Source organism: Zonotrichia albicollis, chromosome 1 (genome assembly GCF_047830755.1).
Source record: "Zonotrichia albicollis isolate bZonAlb1 chromosome 1, bZonAlb1.hap1, whole genome shotgun sequence".
Taxonomy (NCBI): Eukaryota; Metazoa; Chordata; class Aves; order Passeriformes; family Passerellidae; genus Zonotrichia; species Zonotrichia albicollis.
Genome location: NC_133819.1, coordinates 113445766 through 113459998, shown reverse-complemented (window position 1 = coordinate 113459998; position 14233 = coordinate 113445766).

Sequence of the window (14233 nt, the reverse complement as noted above, 5' to 3'; positions counted from 1 at the left end):
CCCAGCCTCCAGTCTTGGAAATAAGCACCAGATGAATCCTATTAAATTTTGGGTATTATGCCTCCTCTGAGGTCCACTCACCTTTCTTCTGATTTTCCATTGCCCTGTTCTCTTTTGGATGAAAACACAAGCATCCAGCAGCAAATGTCCTCTGACATGTCTTCTATCCTGAACAAGGGCATGAAACCAGAAGTCCAGGGAGCAATCCAAAACTATCCTGTCGGTCAGTTTGGATGCAGCACTTCTGTTACCTACCAGTTTAGAAGCCAAGACCAATAATATAAAGTTTATCCAGAGCCCTTCTGCAGCACAGATCTAGTAGTGAAATTTTGCAAGTGGTGTTTAATAGAAGATAATTGAATAACTCTCTCTCAAATCAGAAAAAACCCTTATGCGGAGTACTTTCAGACACCTGCTAATCACCTGTATATCACTAAACAATTCCTTGATTGTGGCTGAAGGTTTGACTAATGTTTTGTAAATGTGAGAAAATGGATGAGAGCAGAAAGTCTCCATTTGAGGAGGTTTGGAGTGATTTTTACCCACCTATGCATTGCTGATTCCTGCTGTACTATGAGAATAGGAATTATGTGATTTTTTTGTTGTTGTCTCCTTGCAGTTTCTGTTTGCTTCTGCAAATATCTGTACCTACAAACAGTAGTGTTTTAGCAAGAACTTTCTAATAAATGAATCCAATGTTCAGAGCAACTGCAGAAGTTTCCTCAAAAAAAATTTTTTAAAAACATCTCTGGAAAACATACAGCACAACATTAGAGATACTCAGGCAGAATTACAGCAATGGAAATGAAATGCTTTTGGTTTCAAACACAGTCATGTGGCTGTTCTCCAGTTCCAAAACCAATCCAATGTGTCCCCTTAGAGTGCAGTGGAGTCATCTGGGAATTATTCAGACAGTGAAACAGAGAGTATTGAGGAACAAAGTGTTCCTGTGTTTGTTTTACACTTCAGAAATGCCTATCACTGACAACAGCGGTACCCAGGGAGCCGGAAAGATAGTGAAATATAGTTCTCTGTAGGCATTAGAAAAGCATAATTTTTCTTATGCTGACAAGCTATAGGTTTTAATTTCAATTAAAAATATGGAATAATGTGCCCTTAATGGTTCATAGCAAGCCTGTAATTCCATCAAAGTCCTATGTATAAACTGAAATATTTCAGTTAAACTTGGTTAATATTACTCTAATTCCAAAAGTAAAATCTTCAACACACATTTTCATTACACACCACTTTTTTTGGTCAGATGGATCCAGCAAACACACAAATATTAAACACCCTCCTAAATTAATATGATTTTATGCAAATGTTCCTTTATTGAGGATAATTCAGCAAATACATTTTTTTCTGCCAGAAACATTACTCATCTCATAGGAGGTATTTTCCTCCTGTCATGAACACTTGATATTCTGCTGCTGCTTCTCATTGAGACTTCATAATTAGGATTTATTTCTATTATGTCCTTGGGAAAACTTAACTGAAAGACAGCCAGACTTCTCATTTTACCTGGCTAGACTTTCTTCATTATTTTTGATTAATTTATTTACAGCCATTGACTAAGAGTAACATTTTGGAGGCTGGACAATCTAATAGGTTTTTGCAAATAGAAATGTCCACCTTCATTTCCTCTTGCACAAACAAAGGTGAGCCATTGGTGAGTTTGACACATTACTCATTTAAAAAGAAATTACAGCTATTCACATTAGTTAGGTCAGACTCTCTAAAAAGAGCTCTCCCTTGATTGTAGCACTTATAAATTATGCAAGAGGTTCAACAAATAGATTTTTTAAAATAATGCAGTTGACTATTCAGTTTTAACTTGGAATCACATAAATACTTATAAACTTTTAAGAAAATGTAGCTACAATGAATCTGAATCAAATACATATTACGAAAATTTTGAAATACGGATTTTATTTGTTCTCAGATTGAATTGGTAGTCCTATACCTAATGTCCAGATAACAGCAGAAAAGGTCTAAATGAAATGGGAGGGACCTTTTTGTAGTGACCATTTTCAGAAATGTCTGAAAATGTCTACAGTTCTGCCACAGTCAAAAAAACTGTTATTTTTTTCCTTTCAAAGGGAGTGATGGGATTCTTACAGCTGCTGAGCACAGCCCTGTGCAGTTTTCAATGCATGAACTGGAGTCGTTTCTGTAAAGCCATCCTGGTTTTTGCAGTGTATCTTAGTCCTGCTATGGTGGATTGACCCCGGCTGAGCATCAGGTCAAAGCACCCCCCTTCTTAGCTGGACAGGGAAGAGAAAATGGAATGAAAAGCTCATGGATGGAGATGAGGGCAAGGAGAGATCAGTCACTAATTACCATCATGGATAAAGCAGACGTGACTCTCAGAAATTAGTTTGATTTTTTGCCAATCAAATTAGAGTAGGGTAATGAGAAACAAAACAAAATCTTAAAACACATTCTCCCACCCCTACCTTCTTCCCAGGCTTAGCTTCATGAATGATCTTCTTTACCTCCTCCCTTCTAGAGGTGCTGGGGGATGGGAAATGGAGGCTGAGGTCAATTACTCACACTGTTAATTTCTGCTGCTTCTTCTTTCCTCAGGGAAGGACTGCTCACACTCTTCCCTTGCTCCAGCATGGGATTCCTCCCACAGGAGAAAATTCTTATGAACTTCTCTAATGTGAGTCCTTCCCATGAGCTGAGGTTCCTCATTAACTAGCCCAAGGTGGGTCCTCTCCACGAGGTGCAGTCCTTCCGGAATAAACTGCCCCAATGTGGGTCCCCCCTGGGATCACAAATCCTGCCATCAAACCTGTCTAGCATGGGCTCTGTCCATGGGTCCACAGCTACTGCCAGAACTCTGTTCCGATGAAGGCTTCCCATGGAGTCACAACTTCCTTCAGGCATTTACCTGCTCCAGGATGGGGTCCTCCATGCACTGCCAGGGGATCCCTGCTACCCCATGGACATCCATGAGCTGCTGTGGGACAGCTGCCCTCACAATGTTCTTCACCATGGGCCGCAGGGGAAGCTCAGCTCCAAGTCTGGAGGACCTCCTCCCACTTCTCCTTGGTGTCTGTAGGGCTGTTTCTCACATGCTCTCACTCTCCTGCTGTGGGTTTGGAGGCTTTTTCCCCTCCTTTAAGTTGTTATCCCAGATAACAACGGTTGCTGCTGGGTTTGTCCTTGGCCAGTGGCAAGTCTGTCCTGAAGCCAACTGGCATTGGCTCTGTCGGACATGAGGGAAGGTTCTAGTATCCCCCCGCTACCAAAATCTGGCCAGGAAAACCCTATACACAGTGCAATATTGCACTCAACTCTGAATCCTGTGAAATAATCTCAATCTCATCAGAATAAAACCAGCCTACTGACTTCACTGCCACTAGTCTTACCCAACACCAAAGTGTGACTCTAAATCTTTACCATTAATGTCCCCTCTCCACATACTTCCTGTCTACACTAATACAAAATATAATTAGCTTCATTGCATTCTTTTCTCAAGTATTCCCCCTTCTCTATTAGAACCTCAGGCAGATATACTATGCTAATCAACTCACATGTAATTGTTTTCATAGCCTGGAATCACTGAAGCGCACGACATGAGGGGAATACTAAGATAATTCTTGGTGGATAGAGCTCCACCCTGTCTTATGCATGGACAAATGCTAAATGTCTGCTGAGCATCCAGAACAATCATGAAACTGAGGCGTATCTCAAAGAGGCAGGTTTCTTACTTGTATATTTTTTACCTTTTGTGTTACATTGACTTTTATTTTTGTCTCATACAAGTCTTTGCTCATTTTGGTATTTCACCTTTTTTTACAAATTCATGAACAAGTTTATATTTTGCTGCTAGAATATTCTGCTTCTCTAGTTAGTTTTCCTTTGTCAGTTGTCATTGTTACAGACATACTTTGATTTTTAAATTTTTTGTTTCATTATAAACATAAAGCCTCCAATGCCATCTTCTTTTCCAAATTCTATTTTATTCCACTTGTGTCTACTCTCATATAGAAAAATTTTTCTCCTGGTTAATCCTCTGTAATTCTGAGAAATATGAGAAATTCTATACATATGAAAGTTCAATTTGCTTGTGTATTCCTTTCTTTCAGCCTGTTCCAGTGCCAAATCATACTGTAAATTCTCATGAGGTGTTTCTTTTTCTGTTATTTAGGATGTACTTGCCAGATTGTATTGAAGCACCATTTAAAAAGTTATTCAGTATCATCTGAAAATCTGTTGTATGCCATCTACACAGAGTAGCTGCCTAAAACAAATCAAAATCTTTTTTTCCTGACATCAGAATTTTCTATTACCCTCTATAGAATCTAGGAAAATTGTGGTAGGCATGAAATCATGTAGGACTCCATCATAACCTGGTTTTCATTCAGCCTAACAGGAATTTGTCTTTTCTGACTTCAGTTATCTGCAGTGTAGTCAACTTTATCTGAGCTAGCCATCTGAACACCTATAGTTCATTGGGAAAATTGCCAAACCTCAGTTCATCTCTGCATGTCACCTGCAATAACATGGCATGAGCTTCAGGTTTGAAGTATCTTTGTTGTGACTGCACAGGGGTTCCCCTAGCCTACATTGTGGGTGTCTACATTATGCCTGCAGAATTTCTTCCTCTTTCTCACATCTGAGATATTCCGCTGCTATTCTTTTCATCTAGTTGAGCCTTGTGGCAGACTGCATAATCTCACTTTTTGTTTCCTCTCACAGTGTTGAAATTACTGTTTGTGACACATGGCACCATTTCAGTGGCATCCGCCCCTCTGAAAGTGAGATAGTTCCAGTCTTCTCCAAACTGCTCCCTCCTGCAGGGACCACACTGACCCTGAGTCGCTCTCGGGGAACAATGCATGGACGCAACATGGATAAGATTTTTTACATCTCCTCTCTATTCTATCCTCTCACTGCCTCTGCCCATTCTGAGGAATAATCAAGTCCACAACAAGCATAGTAGCCTACTGAGGGGGTGTGTAAAACAAGCCATTATACTTTTCTCATTTAAAACTAAGTGGACTTGCTAAACTAATTTCCATCTTGACTTCATTTCAGACAGAAAAGCAAGGATGGGTGAAATGTTTCAATTATCAGGCCCACTATGGATGCTGCAGCAGCAGGTAACAGATGCACCTTCAGCTGATCAATATCCTGCTCTGAGGTTTTCTATACACAAGCATCCCAGGCTCCAACTACAATATAGACTGTCATCTTGAACGAACAGTTCAAATGATTCTCCAGGGACTCTTTTCAGGGGCACAATAGAATAGACAACAGCACAAAACACTGGTCTTTTTCAGATATTATACTCTTTCTTTACATAATGCATTCAATGAGGTTCAATCGTTATCTGCCAGGACCATTTATCTAGGAATATATTCCATAGCATTGATCTTTGGAGGATATACAGCTAGTTGGTTAATTAGACAGTTAAATCATGTACTAATTAAAGTGACTCTGAAGCACTGACCTACTACTGGAAAACAAACAAACAAACAAAAAATATAGAAGACAGAGATTTAATATCAGACCTGCTGGAAGCTTCAGACATAATGAAGATCATAAAGAATGATTTCATTTGATTTTTTATGATATACTGTGGTGGGAGAAGTAAATAGTCAAACAGTCTAAAAAGTCTCTCAGGCTGCAATAAAGGGAAAATTATTAGAATTTTTATACTTAAGACGAGGGTGAAACGGAAATCAATTGATAGATGTTTTGGCTTTTGAAAGCTAAGCCAAATGAAATATATTTTGAAGATGAACTGGTATACAAGTATAGAAGTAAGGGACAAAAAAATGCCCACAGTGTGAAGGAAGTTTGAGAATTCTTTGAAGCTTACAATAGATCTTTTATGAAAGAGGAAGAAAGCTAACAACAGATGTCTATCTTATAAAATTAACCCAAACAGAATAGAGATACAAAATGAAAAGGAGCATATCAGATTCTTCTCCTACAGAAAGTGTTTCCATTTTCAGTAGATCATTCTAGTGCAGGGATCATATTCATCTGTAGGGATAGGTGACTGATAGCTTGCAATAGCTTGCATTGCCTCTTTTGGATGCAGAAGTTGTGGGTAGTATTTATAGTAAAACACTATTTTTTTTATATTTGAACCAATCATAGACCTTTACAGCTTATTTTGACAGTTATTGCCATGTACAAGTGCACACTAAATAATCCATAATTAGTAATTAACCTTTTCTTTCAAATTATCCTGCTGCTCTGAAAAAATCATATCTAGAGGGTACAAATAACATTTCAGCCATCAACTCTGTGTGTTGCATGCTGGACAGCTTTCTCCAGCAACACTGACTTTCAGATGCAAAACAAAAACACTGGGTGGAGGAGAATCATGAACGTGAGCAGTGTGGCACCTTCTGAGAGAGTGGCAGCAGGGAGTACAGCTTGACAGGTCACATTTAAGAACCTGTTTAATAGCCAGGAATCATAAGATTTTTAATATTATCTAAACCAGGCAAAACTGCCTCCAGCATAGTCCTGGAATAAACATGAGCTTAATTTCTGATATGTTGTAATTCCATTTTCCTTCCAGACATTCCTGTTGCGAGTTAGTAAATCTGACCAGCAAAGAAACAGCATTTCTGATCCTGAAGGTATGCACAGTGCATGCAGATTTTTTTTCCATATTACCCACAAAAGCAACAATTCTTTTAAAGTTCAGCATTAGATCTCCCATTTTGTGTGGGCTGCTTGGCAATTCATGCTATATTAGTTTTTTGTGAAGTCATTAAGGCTCTCATTAGTTAGAGAACAGTTAATGGAAAGCAGTAATTATATTAATGGTAAAATAAGAGGAAATATCTTTTTTCAAAACAGCGATTGCAAGCTCCAGCATGTTTTAGCTCTTGGTGAGAACATGTTTTAAACCACCATGTCACAGATGAGGACTTTAAGGAACTACAATCTTATATATTCCCTTCTACCACAAGTAAATACCTGCTCAAAACAAAATATTTAATTCCTTCAAATTTTAGAATTCCTGTTTTCTCATCCGAAAATATAGGGCTAATATAAGGACTAATTTGAGACTTATTGCTTTATAATATATTTTTTTAATAAGAGTAGAAGGTAAAGAAAGCCTTCTTAGAAGTGCATGGGAATAGGACAATTCCCACAAGCTAGAGTATGGGAAATTCTAATCAAATATTAGAAGGTTTACTTGCTTTCTACTATAAGTGTGGGAGGGCCTTGATTTAATGAGACCTGTTTTGAGCAGGGAATTCAGCTGGATGAACTCTGGAGTATTAACCTAAATTATATTTCTGTAGTTCTAGCTCTGATTCAGGAAAAATTTAACCCTATATTTTCATCTGTCTCATAAGATAAACATCTTTATCTTGAGATAAAAATTAGCTGTTAATAAAGGTGGACTGAAATCAGTGGGAGGATGGGCATATATTTTAGCATTCTGAACGGGGATAGCTTCCTCCATCAAGGCTCAGATACACAGGAAATTAAACTACATTGTGATAAATTTTGTTTGTAAAGACAGAGGAGTCAGCACAAGTTCTCTCTGTCTTCTTTTTCACACTTTTACAAAAAAGCACAAATAAAATTTCTTTATGTGGATCCTCATGACGTCTTAAAGTTGGAACAGTCCTATAGAAGGATACTTAAGTATATTCCCATATGGCTGCATTTCTTTCTTTCTTTTACTTATTTTTGCTCAACTTGTTGCCACTACTCAGATGTAACACCAAAATGCCTAATTAACCTTTTGCATAATTAATAAATTTCAATTATGTTACAACATCCTTGATGACTTTCAGGCTTGCTTTTATTTTTTCCTTTTAAATTATTAAAACTGTTGCTCAGTTTCCTTATTCTTCTACATTCCATCTCTCTTCTGATGGAGCCAACTCAACAGAAAAATGTTTAATTTCATAAATATGAAAATTTTTACATTCTAACAGAATAATAGGATTTGTTTCAGAGAAAAAGCACACCTTTTTCAGAACGAAACACATATTACCTTCATTGACATACTGAAATATATTTTTCCAGTTTTCCAGTTTCTCTGTGTGTGTGTGTATGTGTGTGGGTGTGGGTGTGTGTGTGTGTGTGTAGAGTGAGATAAGCAGTGGTGGAAAGAAAGATAGAGAATCTGGTATAAGATACATAAAATTTCTATGTCTTTTTTTTTTCGTAACTATCACATTTCCTCTGTAATATTTCTGTTACAGATGGCAAATGAACCCAAATACGGAAATGTCATTTATGGCACTAAATATCCGCTTGTAGACCTATTCTAATTTTCATGTGTTCAAATTATTTCAAAATTACTAAGGAAAACCAAGCATGAGCCTATACTCACAGAGATTCGGTACTGTTCACTGTTACCCTGAAATGGGGAGTGTGAGTGACCAGAGAGGGGGTGGAAACAAATCCCAGGAGAGGAGAGCCTTCACCCCCCAGGACCAGAAACCCTGAGGCAGAGTCAGATATGAAAGAGTCTAAAATCATTCAGGAGACAGCAGGATCACAAAGGAACTGTGAAATCACATCATCTGCTTCCTGGATCTGGTCAGACTCAGCATCAAAGTCACAGCAGAACAAAGGGGTCATGCACAGATTCCTCTGATTTCCCTGGTAAGGTGAGTGGCTAAAGCAGCCATGCAGGTGGGCTAGTGGGGGAGGCAGGGGATGGCAGTGGGGGGACTCCACCCAGCTAATATTAGAGCTAAACAATGCTGAGGATAGTACTGCAGAATTATATACTTCTGTTTGAAAGGAGTTTGCTCCTGCACTGATTTCCTACATTTTTGCTACTGAGTCATGAGTAAATTTTCAAATATTTTTAAATGTGAAAATTACTCAGCAAGTTGCTAATGACTCCAAACTGAGACATGCAGTTGACACAACAGAAGGAAAGGAAGACATCTAGGCATTTTCTTGGGAAACTGTAAGTGCCATTTACAGTTGTTTAAAGTTTTACACAATTTTGTGTGCTAGTTCAGCACAGAACATTCAACAGAATGCACAGAGCATTCAACAGAACAGACTAATAGCAAATTATATTTTCTCAGTGGCACAACGAAAACACTCAGTGCTATGTTGTGCTACAACAATGATAACTTTTAGTGCATCTTCACCTTGGCAGGAATACTACCAACTCTTTCTCCAATTATTAAAACTACCAATTATTAAAAGCAGTGGCTGGTATTTTTGTGTATTTTCTATACTTTTGCACACAGGATTCGATTTTAAATCCAAAACACATAGCCGAAAGATTCACTTATTTTCTCCCTGTAATTATACTGCAGGAATGTCTAGGCTTTGATGTCTGCCTACTTAGATACCAGAGATTAGATCCTGGCCTGGAGATTCCAGAATCCATGGAGATAGTGATAAAATGTCTTATTATTTCTGGAGGTAGTGAGCAGAGTACTGAATGTCAGGAGATTAGTCTAATTAGTGCCATGGATGGTAGGAAAGGATCATGGAACAAGCTGACAGCACAAAGATCAACTTTTAAGCCAGTCCAAGCAAGAAATTGGCTATGTCAGAGAAAACACACACGTGTGCACACATGTGCACCATCAGCCAAGGACTTCTACATCCAGCTGTCAGCGCAAGACACTCGTGAGAGGAGCCCCTAGAGATAGGGAAGTGTATCTTTCCAGCAGTTTCTGCTATCACTCTCCTGTCTACTGCCAGTCAATGTCCTGGCTCACCAGGGCCAGAGAGCTGTCCAGAGAGCCATACTTAGCACCAGCCCAAGGGAGACCATGCACTGCTGTATCTCAGGTCCCCTGTGTTACAAAGACATGAGGAACTGGGATTTCACTTTCTGCCCTTGGTGCTGTTTCTCTAACCCCACCACACAAATTTTCCAAGATTCATGATACAAGGCTAAGACTGCTCTCTCAATCCATTGTTCTTCCAGTCCTCTGCAGGTACCAAAGCCCCCCAACATTGTGTTGAATGAAGGCCTAATTTGCAGCCCATTTTAGAAACCATTAATGTTATTTACAGTGTTTCATCTTCCCTGAAAGTACAACATACTCGTTTTTATCCATTTGTAGTCAGTCCTCAATCTTGTATTATTTCCATATTTTAAAATATTTCTATTGTCTTTCTTCAAACACAAGCTCTCGATTCATAAAAAATAATTTTAAAAATTTTGCTTGTAGCTTTCCTCCCTGTAGCTTCTCTATTTTCCGTAATAGAAATTAGTTATTGTGATTGTCTGAGCTCTGATGAGTACACAATACCATTAAAATCAGCCTCCAAGTAACCTGTAGGTGTTTTTGTAAGATCAATAAATAGTTTCTAAAGATAAGTTATATAAATTGTACTTGCCTAGCAAGATAAAAGATCAGACTATGTGAGTATGTGTTTGTATGTTTTATTTAAAGCAGTTTGTGTCTGTTCCTAAATTTCAGCTTTAATGTTCCATTTGATGCTGTAGAACTCTTAACTAGAGTATTTATGTATTTGAAACCTGTTTTATAATCCAAATTCATCAAAATGTCAATCATTCTTTGCAATAGTCTGCTCCTTTTTCTTATCAGTTTTCTGTATTATTAGGTTGTAGATGCAATCACACTTAATACTGCTGGAGGTGTGTATGTGATCTGCCTTCCTTCCCCACAGATCTGACAGTTTCATGCGCACTAATAAAATGCAGGTGTAAGATTTGGCTCTAATCTGTTGGCAAATCTGCACTGGCAAGCACTGACAGTCCAGGCAGTGTCTGACATTCTCATGCAGGAAAAAATAACAGCTGCCTATCAATGATGTATTAGAGATGGGCACAAACCAACTGGTGTTCAAAGCCACATGAGAAAGGAGAAAACATTCATTGGCAAAGGGATCGCTTCCCTCCTACCACGTATCCGGCCTACATCTCTACCTTCTTTGGTAACTTCTTTTCAGCCTCAAGTGAATGCCCAGAGTCAGCTGCAGCCATACTCTCAGTAGGGACACAGCTTGAATACGAGCTGGTTTGCCTAACCTGGAGAGTCAGCTGGCTTCCTCAAAGCTGGAACTGAGCTGCCAGCCAGCACTTTGGTGGTGTGAGGGATCAGCTGGGCTCAGATAAAGTGGTGGTATCATCTGCATAGTTTTGTTATCTCTTTCTTCTTTAGTATATCTTACTGGTTTCTAGGTTCTGCAAATATAACAGCTGGATTTCTTACCAGAAGTCATTCCTGTTTATTCACAGAATTCACAGAATTCATAGAATGACTAGGTAGGAAGAGACCTTCAAGATCATCAAGTCCAACTCATGCACTAACACCTCAACAAAACCATGGGACTGAGTGCCATATCCAGTATTTTTTAAACACATCCAGGGATGGTGACTCCACCACCTCCTTGGGCAGACCATTCCAGTACTTTATCAATCTTTCCATAAAATACTTTTTCCTAATATCCAACCTATATTTCCTTTGGCACAGCTTAAGACTGTGTCCTCTGGTTCTGTCAGTTGCTGCTTGGAGAAAGACACCAACCCCCACCTGACTACAACCACCCTTCAGGGAGTTGTAGAGAGAGATAAGGTCACCCCCTGAGTCTCCTTTTCTCCAGGCTAAACACCCCCAGCTCCCTCAGCTGTTTTTCTTGTGCCATGGCAACTTGGAAGATGAGAAATATAATGCACCCCCCATGACGCTAAATACTACCAAATACAGACCAAAATGCTGTCATAGCAAGGGGAGGGTTGAAATTCAAGATTGTGTCTGCTAAGTGCTTGCTAATTCAGTAGCAGGTTAAAAACTTCTTGAAAATTAAGTATCTGGCCAGATGCATTAAATTTACACATTTCTTAATCCATGCTTTTCAGATTTGAAGAAATGTTAATTGATTTGAGATAAATATAGTCAGAGTAGCTCCATTTTTCTTAAAGAACAGGTGACAAGCTAACATCTGTCTCATCCTTCCTTTATCAACACCAAGATATAGAAAACCAGACTATTGGTTACTGTGGTCAGGGTACTGTACACAAACATATATGAGGAAAATAAAAGAAAGATGTACCATTATTTGAGGGGATGTCTGCATAGAGGGGCATCAGAGGACCTGGCAGGGCATGAGGCTTGCGGGAATGAACATTGCAGAGGGCACTGCAGGGTGTGCACAGGTACAGGCCAGACATCCTCAGGCAGGGTGCCCCAGCTCCAGTGATGCAGAGAGGGTGAGGTCAAAGACCAGGTCTTCCCTTGGGTTTCCAGCTAGATCACAGAGATTCATCTGAACATCAGCCCTATCTTAAAAGACCTGAAATATTTTGCTACTCTTTTTCCATGTATAAACTATAAAAAGAGTGAGAGACTCCATACAATAAGTAATGGAATACTTCAAGTACTTCATAAGTTAAACGTCTTATAAATATCAGTTTCATTGGCCCTCAGCCTTACCCAGCAAACTTGAAGGGAATAAATTATTTTATGCAGAAATTTAGATCACAATGCAGCACAATTAATTACTCCTCTGACCATCTGCCTCAGATGGAACTTCTGTTTGTAAGATTTTGAGATTCATCTCAGCATTTCTGTGGTGTCATGTTTAGACTGCAATGGTAATCTAGTAGCTTTCCAAGCAGAAGTCCATACTCCAGGGACATTTTACTCATAATACGTCATTTTAAAATCTTTCTCAAATAAATAAATGTTCAGTTACCCAGATTGTTAAGCTCTGTTTCTTGAAAGTTTGCTCAGTATTTGAGGCACTGCCATAGAGCACAAGTGAAATGCTCAGTGCCACTGTCAGTGTAGAGATGTGTGCATCTCTTCAAACCAGGTAGATCAGTGGACATTATCATGAATAGCTCTCCTGGAAGAGTCCTAACTTAGCAGAGACACACAGGTGGCAAAAGAGCTGAGAGCTCTCTAGAGGATAAAGCTTTCCAGTGTTTACCTGTGAATTCCAAGTTAGAAAATAGCTTTCAAGTTTGCAGAGGCCTGTTTATATTTGTTTGCGACCTTGTACATGGGTCTGTGTGTGTGTGTGAGAAGGTGTGTGAGAGAGCCCACAAGCACTGAAGCAGTGTAAGGAGCCATTTGAGATTAGGAAAAATGAAAAATGCTGTGCTCTGCTCTGCTGCACGTTTCAGATATGCCAGAGATTCAAAAAGGTCATTGCCAAGAACAGTTTCCTCTGTTGCAGACACACAGTAAATGTGTGAAGCGGCCCCGAGGGCAAAGCTGATAAGACTTAGTACAAACATGTTTGATCTGCAGGGTTTTCCTTCTTTTTTTTTTTTTTTCTTTTTTTGGTTCAGTCCTGTAATAAAGCTGTTAGTCACAGCCATTTGCAGGCAAAACTGTGTTTTTAAAGCAGAAGATATGAGATCTTGAAAACACGGATAAGTCCAGTGGAGGAAAGTTGCTTAAGGAAATGGATCTGTCAGCTGACACAGGGAAAAATCACATAAAAAGAGTTGAAGCTGAGCATTTCTGCTTTCTCAGGGAAAGGCAAGGGAAAAGTTGTGAACATCTGCAGGCAAAGCTTTATCCTTAATCTTTCTGTTAGGTGTTGGAAGGGTCACAGAAAACATTAGCAGTATTAATAAACAGGACATACAACATAAAAGTGCTACAGTTTGATCACCATTTTAAACTTCCTTTAACCCCAGGTTCACTGCACATTTCTTTGTTTGTTTGTCTTGCTAGTTTGCACAGAGAAACAATGTTTCTGTGGTTTTGAACACCAAATCTGTATTTCAAACATGAAAAGCTGCACTTGTAAGGAAAAACATAGCAAAACTTTCTAGCTGAATTAAATATAGATGTTGTGACATGCTATGTCATGTCCCTGTACCATAGAAAAGATTGATCCTCACTACAGTTTTGCCTTCAGTATCCACATTTAAATTCTTCTGCTTAATTTTTTGAGATTTTGCTTTGTTTTTTTTGTTTTGTTTTTTTTAATCAGTAATACTTCTCCAATATCCAGAGGTTGCCAAGTGGCCCTTTCATCTTTTTCTGGGGATTTTTTTGATACTCTTTTCCAGGTAATCCAGTTACAGCTACCTATGCAAAAAACCTGACCTCACTAAAAGTCACAATGATTCAGCTGCTCCCCTTCCAACCATATTTTCTATAAATAAAGTATGGGTTTTTCCTGATTTGTCTTCTGGATTATTCTCATTCAAGAAACTTAATGTATCATGTATCATGCTATACCAAAGTCTTCAGAGAAGGTCAAATGATCTGCTAGGCAGGACGGTGATACTGGCTCATTAAATGCCATTTTTCTACACTGGGTAAAT